We start from the raw sequence: 7,311 nt of genomic DNA on the forward strand, positions 1-7,311 counted from the left end.
AGGAAGGACACCCCGGCGGGACAGAACAGAGAACAGGAGGTTGGCCTGGCTCGGGTTCTTGGCGGGGGTGGGGTGGGGCTGGAGACGGGGATGGGCGCAGACGGGGGTTCAGTGTGCCACCCCCAGCACATTCACACCCACACTCGTGAACTCCCTGTCCCTTCTGGAAGGGCAAGAACGAGAGTCAGGGCAACAAGCTTGAGCATGTGAGGCCGGGAAAATCCCCCGCACTCCGGGCGTGGGGCCAAGCGCGCACACTGACGCCGGGTCCGGGAACCTAGAGTCGCGACGGAGGCGGAAACGCCCGGCTCCCGCGCAGCTCCCGGGCCGTAGCACTCTGAGGGGCTGCACCCCGAGACGGGGATAGATAGGTGGGCAGTTCCTGGGACTCACCACCCCACACACCACGCGCGCGCCGGGAGCCGTCCCTTCGTTCTGCGCCGGGTCCACATCCCCGCCCTCGCGGGCAACAGAGAGACAGAGGGCGGTGGTGAGCGCGGCTGGCCGCGGGCGGGGTCGGGCGGTGAGGAGCTGGGAGTGGGGACTCCAGCAGCGGCCCTCGGAGGCCCCGCGTCCGGAGCGCTTTTTAGAGAGTCTCATTTCTCTCTCAGCGCCAGCTGGGGCCTGGCCCCCACTTCCTTTCCGTTGACTTAGAGACTTGAAAGGGTTGAGAACGAAATGTGTGTGCGCCCCAGAAGGCGCGCTGACCTCTCCCCTAAAGCGCCATCCATGCAGACTTTTTCCTCGCCGTTTCCGACCTGATGGGGGTGAGCCAGATGGCTTCGGGCTGTCTGAGGGGCTGGTGGAGGATGGCTGTGAGAACAGGCCGAGAGCAGGGTGTAAGTGGCCAGGTGTGTCGCAGGAGTAGAGCCCGTGACTCCTGTAAGGGGTGAACGGGTCTACGAGGGGACTTCGAAAAGTTTGTGACAGATGGAATTAGAAGGTAATATTTCTTTTTTATGTGTGTGGTACAAAAGAATTTTGAAGTCCATGCATTAAAAACTGCAAACGTTTGTGGAAAATAGGAATGGTGAAAACAACTATGCACCAAACAATTCTCTTTTATTTCATTTCCACGACCTTTTGGAAGTACGGCGTTTGAGATTGCACGGTGTTGATGTCTCGCGTGTGTGTGAACGGGTGAGTGTGTGCATCTGTCCAATCCCAGATGTCTCCAGCAGAAGACGGGCAGCAGCGCCCCAGTCACTTAATTGGGGAACCAAGGACGCCTCTACTTAGGGTTTGGAACCGGGGAAATTGGAAAGAGTAGAGAGCCCGCTGATATGTCCTAAGGGAGGGAAAGAGAGAGGGGAGGAGGCGCAGTTATTTGGGGAGGCGACTGGAGAAAGAGGGTCGCGCCCAGGGTGCAGGACCAGGGGTGCACCAACTGTGGTGCACCAACTGTGGGCGCTGAGTTCCTGCGAACAAAGCGTGGGGCTGTGGAAGTGTGCAGGGGAGGGGAGAAAGGTTTATGGAGTTTCAAGAGGGCCCTGGGGAAAGTGCGAGGGCCAGAGGAGCGCGGCTGCAGGGGTCCGTGCTCTCGGCTCTCTCTCTCTCTCTCTCTCTCTCTCTCTCTCTCTCTGACCCACCCCACCCCGCCCCAGCCCCCAACCCAGCCCAATGGGGTGCGTTCTCCACCCCGCCTGCCCCACCTCCCTTCCTCACGGACATTTCTTTTCTTTGGCTCTCTCGAATTTATTGTAAGCAGCAAACCAACCCTCAGCTGGACCCCCGCCCACCCCGTAGCCCACGAGGTTGTGCCCACCACACGTGAGGCCCGGGTTCTGGGTGAACAAAACTGGGACAACACCTGCTGGACCCAGCCGGGCTTTCTTTGTTTTCACCGTTTTAATTTTTCATCTCGCTAATGGCATCTTTGTGTGCCAGCAACTCGGGTCTCAGTTCCAGTCTCCTCTCCTGGGGTCGGTGGCCGGCTTTCCGGACCTGCGCCTCCCAGGGCTGAACCGTGGCCTCCTGCGGGGTCCCAGGAGGTTCGAGCGGCTTTTTCTTCCCCAGCTGCGGGAGAGCCCCGCAGGGAGGCCGCGCCAGACCAGACCCGTGTAGACTTTAGGAGTTCCCAGGTTCCTCCTTTCTCCTGCGACCTCGGTCCTTTCTCGCGTTCGGTCTAGAACGGTGCCCTAGCCGCACCGCTCCTACGCCGGGGATAGGGCGATGAAACCAGGATTTCGTGCCGGCAGCAGGGTGACGGGCGAGGAGCGGGGGTTGGGGGGGGGGCACTTCACCAGGCCCAGGCCCTGACCCAGCCAAGGATCTTCTAGGCCCAGCTAGAGGCCCTCCGCTCGCACCCTGCCTGAGAGGCGAATTGTGCCGGGCCACGGGGCATCCTGTCGATGCCTTGTGCCCAGTCCAGGTGGGAAGGCTTTTTGTCGCACCTGCGTGCCCTGCTGGTACCTATACGTGGCGAGGGGGTGTGAGTCGGTCCCATCCGAGTGTGTGCATGCTGGGGCGCACGTTGAGACCCCGTCTGGTTCTGGTGGACTACCCCCCACTCCCCACCCCTGGAAGCCGGAGGCGCGGCAAGTCCGGCTGGTGCGAATTCACTGGGATCCCGGGGCTTCTCATGGCGCATTTGGGAGCGGAGCACAGTGTCCTACGCCTGCTGCCTCGCCATCACCCCAACTTGGCCAAGACCTCAGGGGCCCAGGGCAGTCCCTACCTGTCTCCACTTCCTTTTTTTGTGAAGCTATGGGAGAACCCAAACACAGAAGAGGTGGGAGGGAGATTCCCCGCCAGCAGGGGGCAGGGCGACAGCTTCGACCCTGCTCCACCACAGTGCAGGCGACCCACAGAAGCTGGCCCAGCCCTTTCCTGGTCGTGTGGGACCGCCGTAGGCCGCGGTCATCTCCCTTGGGACCTCCGCGGGTCTAGGGGCACCCGGGGGCTGGCGTTTCGCGGGATGAGCAGATTCTGGGCACAGCGAGACCTGGGCTGGAGGCCTGCGAGGCTCTGCCCGTGTGTGCTCCCCAGCCTCCGAGGCGCGGACCACCCCCCCCCCCCCGTAGCTGGAGGCAGGCAAGGTCGGCAGGGAGGGGCGCTCCTCACAGGCCCCTTAGAAATAGGGTGTTTTGGGGTGGTGGTGGTTCTCCAAGGATGGGCCTGGGTTGGGGACAGAGGCTGTCCTCTCTGGCCTTGCCTGGCTCAGTGGCACCCACCCCCACTCCAATCCTTGCCCCTTTGTAGGCTGTGGGCCTCTTCCAAACCCTCCCCATCCTCCCTTCCTGGAGCTCAGTGGGTGAGAGCCAGGCCCTGGCTCCAAGGGATACACAGCACCCTGCATGCCCCCCCCCTCCCACCCGTCACCTGCCCTCTCCAGGGTGGGCAATGTGAATGGTTTTCTGGGTGCTTTGGAGGGAAGATGTGTACATGGCTGAGTGCCGCGGTGTGGTGCGGCTCCCTGGGAAGCCACCAGCTTTTGCAGCAGGTGCTCACAACCATACCCCATGGCTCTTTCTTTCTTATCCCTCAGATGCTTTCTAGGCCTGGACCTCGGGACCCAGCTCAGCTCCGCACTAGAAGCTGCTTGGCTCTCACCAAGGCTGGGGCCCAGCCTCCCTCCCTCGTGCTCACCCGCCCCTGCTTCCTCCCTTCCTCCCCACTGTCAGCCCGCACTTCCGCCCAGTAGCTGCCAGGGCCTGGGTGCTCAGAAGTCGGGTTTCTCTGCCCTGCTGCACTGGCTTTGTGCCTAGGTCCCCTGCTTGACACTCTCCCTGCTGGTTTTGGGGACCCACTCAAAGGTCCCTTGGAAATCCTGGGTGGCACTTGCTCTGCCCCCAGAGAATCTAGTTCCCAGGGCTGCTGTTCTGCTCCGCCACCTTGCTGGGATTGGGGTTTGCCTCCCGCGAAAGAAGGCTAAGCTCAAGCATAGAAAGGGCAATGGGAGCCTGCTGGGAGCCGGGGAGGGACCCTACTGCAAGATGAGGCTCAGGGAGGCTCAGTTGGCAGAAGGGCTTTGCACCCCGCTGAGTTCCCAGTCCCACACCTGTGGCCCAGGGCTAGGTGCCTGGGGGCCACAGCTCTACACTGGCCTAGTAGAGAGGGATCCAGGGTCGGGCCTCTGGTGTTTATGTGCTGGTGGGCTTGGTGGTGATATTTTAAAGGGAGCTGAAAAACTATTGAAAAAAATTTTTTTACAATGACTTATTATTTTATAAAACAAACAGTATTCCTATTAGAGTAGCCATGCTGAAACTGGAGGAGGGCAGTTTCCTGGCCTGAACATGGTGAGACTCCTCCACCTCCAGTGTTTAGGTCCCTTCTGCATGGCTTGTCGCCTGCAGGCCCTCTGGCTGACCCATTTCAGGCTATGCCAAGATGATGGAGGCATGTCAGCTGGTGGTCCCGGGCAGCAGGACTCTAGGACTGGGAGGGGGGCACCACTGTGAGGATAGGCAGGGCCATGAGGTTACCACTGAGTCAGTGAGCAGAGACCGCCAGTTGGCTGGGCCTGCCTGCTCTAGGGTGAGATGCTGAAATCTCCAGCATTGCACCCCCTCTGAACCCACTGCCTGACTCACTGCCCGGCACTTACCCTTCCTGGTGGTGGCGCATGGGCCATCAGTGTGTCTGTTGAACTCTGGTCTACAGTTTAGGTAAGCCCAGCTACTGTGGCAGCCGAAGCCCTAAGCCATCTCCAGGCACAGCCTGGATCCCCCAAGGCAGCGTTCTCTTATTTTCTTCAACTCCCCAACTCCAGAGCCAGTGGGTCCATGGCAATGCACCAGGCCTGCTACAGTGCTGGCTATACCCCTGAGCTGCTGAGTGCTTGGGCCTGCCAGGAGGACCACCTGGAAAGGCTGAGGATCTGGGCAGGGTTCTACACAGGGCCACTTTGGAGCAGTCATCAGCCCTCACCTTGGCTCTGGCCTTGGGCTAGGGCCAGACGGGCTTAAGAAAAGAGGCAAGGGGCCTCTGTGGCTGTGACATAGCAGGTAAAGCCACAACTTGCAGTGCCAGCATCTCACGTGGGTGCCAGTTTGAGTCCCGGCTGCTCCACTTCTGATCCAGCTCTCTGCTATGTCCTGGGAAAGCAGTAGAAGATGGCCCAAGTCCTTGGGCACCTGCACCCATATGGGAGACCTGGAGGAAGCTCCTGGCTCCTGGATTCAGATCGATGCAGCTCCATCTTTTGCGGCCAGTTAGGGAGTGAAACAGTGGATGGAAGACCTGTCTCTCTGCCTCTCCTCTCTGTGTGTAACTCTGACTTTCAAATAAATAAATAAATCTTTAAGAAAAAAAAAGGAGGCAAACTAGAGATCTCAACACTGGCTGCACAGTAAATCACCGCTGCTCATTCTCAAACCAAATGGTCCCCTGGGGTTCTTGGTGAGCACTTAAACATTTAAGTCTTCTGGGTGGAAACTGCTTCGGCACCACTGAGCTGAAACAAGAGCAGGGGCCTTTGCTGGAGCAGAGACCTGGAGGTGCTCACCAAGTGCTGATTAAGGAAAGGAGAAATGGACACATCAGCTGGGGGTGAGGCAGGAGAGGAGGTGTTGCCAGGGGTGGAGGAGGAAGTTTGGGGGAGGAGGTGCAGTGGGCAACTGACAGGGTCAGCATCCCCAGGTTCTAGATCAGGGGGTTTGGGGCTCCTGATGTGAGGATTTTTGCTTTTTCTCCAGATTTCTCTACAGCACCCTCCCCTCTCCTCTCACCTGCCAACCTGGCCACCCTGTTCACCCTTTTGGGCATTCTCCCTCCTCTTGGCCCCTCCGTTCCCGGGCTTCTCCGGCAGTCTCACAGGCCTCTGGCTCCACTCCTCTCCCCCTCCTTCTCTCCCTCCTCTTTGGTCCTTGCTCCCCTTTTCAGCTGTTTCCCTGCTGGGACTTGAGTGTCCTCTTTACCTGTCCATTTCTGGAATTCAGATCCTCCTGCCGAAGAGTTAAAACAAAGACGTGCAGGAGAGGAGAGAATCTTCCCAGAATGCCCCTTCTTTCTCCACAAGCGGAATCCCTCCACTCCCAGCACTTTCTGATTCCTCCTGGATCATCCCCCACAACCGATGGACCCTGGATCTGTTTCTAGGAAGGGATGCACTGCCTGGTTGCCCAAAGCTGTACTAAGCTGATAATTTCATGAAATAGTCACATAACTAGTTAGTGTGGCTCCAGTTTGCTGAGGAGGAATTTGAGGCCAAGGTCACACAGCTGGTTGGTATTAATTCGAATTCAGGTGTGCTATGACCCTAGGGCCCTAACAAGGTGAACTCTCTTCTTCTAACTGCAACATTGGAGTGGGGCACCCTCCCAGGCTCTGTCCTCACAGGTTCGCAGTGGGATCCTGACTCCTGGTGCACAGCCCCTGGGGGCTTTCAGATTGAGGGGTGAGGTGCCGCCCTGGAAGCTGTTAGCTCTGTGGAGGCACAAGAACCTACAGATAACTTGCAACACAGAGCCTGGGTTCGTCCTGGCTGGGTGGCAGCTTCACATCCTGTAACTGTGGCTGTGCATTATTTTGTTTTTGTTATCTTTGGCAACAGTTTTATTGAGATCTAACCCACATACCATACAATTCAAAGGCTTTTAATATATTTACAGATGTGTGCAAGCACTAACGCCATCAATTTTAGAATATTCTCATCACATCAAAAGAAACCTGCACTCCTCACCTCAGTGCTAAGCAACTACTGATCTTTCTGTCTCTGTGGATTTGCCTGTCCTGGATGTTTGCTATACAAGGAATCATAGAGCATGTGGCTTCTGTGTCAGCCTTCTTCACTTAGCATAACATTTCAAGGTTTATTCTTGATGATGTCATAGCATCGTCAGGATGTCAGTCCTTTTTATGGCCAAGTAAGCTTCCATTGTATAGTAATAGCGCATTTTGTGTGATCATTCATTATTGATGGACATACACATTATTTCTGCCTTTCCTGTGAGAGTGTTGTGTCTCCCTGACTTGGTATCCAGCTGTCAGTTTGGCCAGAAGAAGCGGGGAGTGAGGGAAGTGCCATCCCATGCCTGTGGATCCCCAGTTGCCTTCCAGAAGCCTCCTTTTGGATTCTGTTCAATCAGGATGGTCCATCAGGACAGCCTGGCTTGTTGGAATTACAGGCTCTGGAGTGATGAGTCAGAGTCCCCTGCTCTCCGCTAGATTGGGTTTACATACTCACATACGGCTCTGCAGCGTCCTTATCCATTGAATGGCAATAATACTAGTCCCAACCTCCGGAATTATGATGAATAAGTTAATCTGTATAGAGCACTTTAATCTAGTTCCTGGCATCCACTCCTTGGGTGCTGGAGGAAAGAAAGTAAAAGCTTCAACCAATTTAGGCTTAAAGCCGGGTGGCAC

The sequence above is a fragment of the Oryctolagus cuniculus genome, chromosome 2 (assembly GCF_051225735.1).
Source record: "Oryctolagus cuniculus isolate XC-2025 breed Fujian yellow rabbit chromosome 2, ASM5122573v1, whole genome shotgun sequence".
Classification (NCBI taxonomy): Eukaryota; Metazoa; Chordata; class Mammalia; order Lagomorpha; family Leporidae; genus Oryctolagus; species Oryctolagus cuniculus.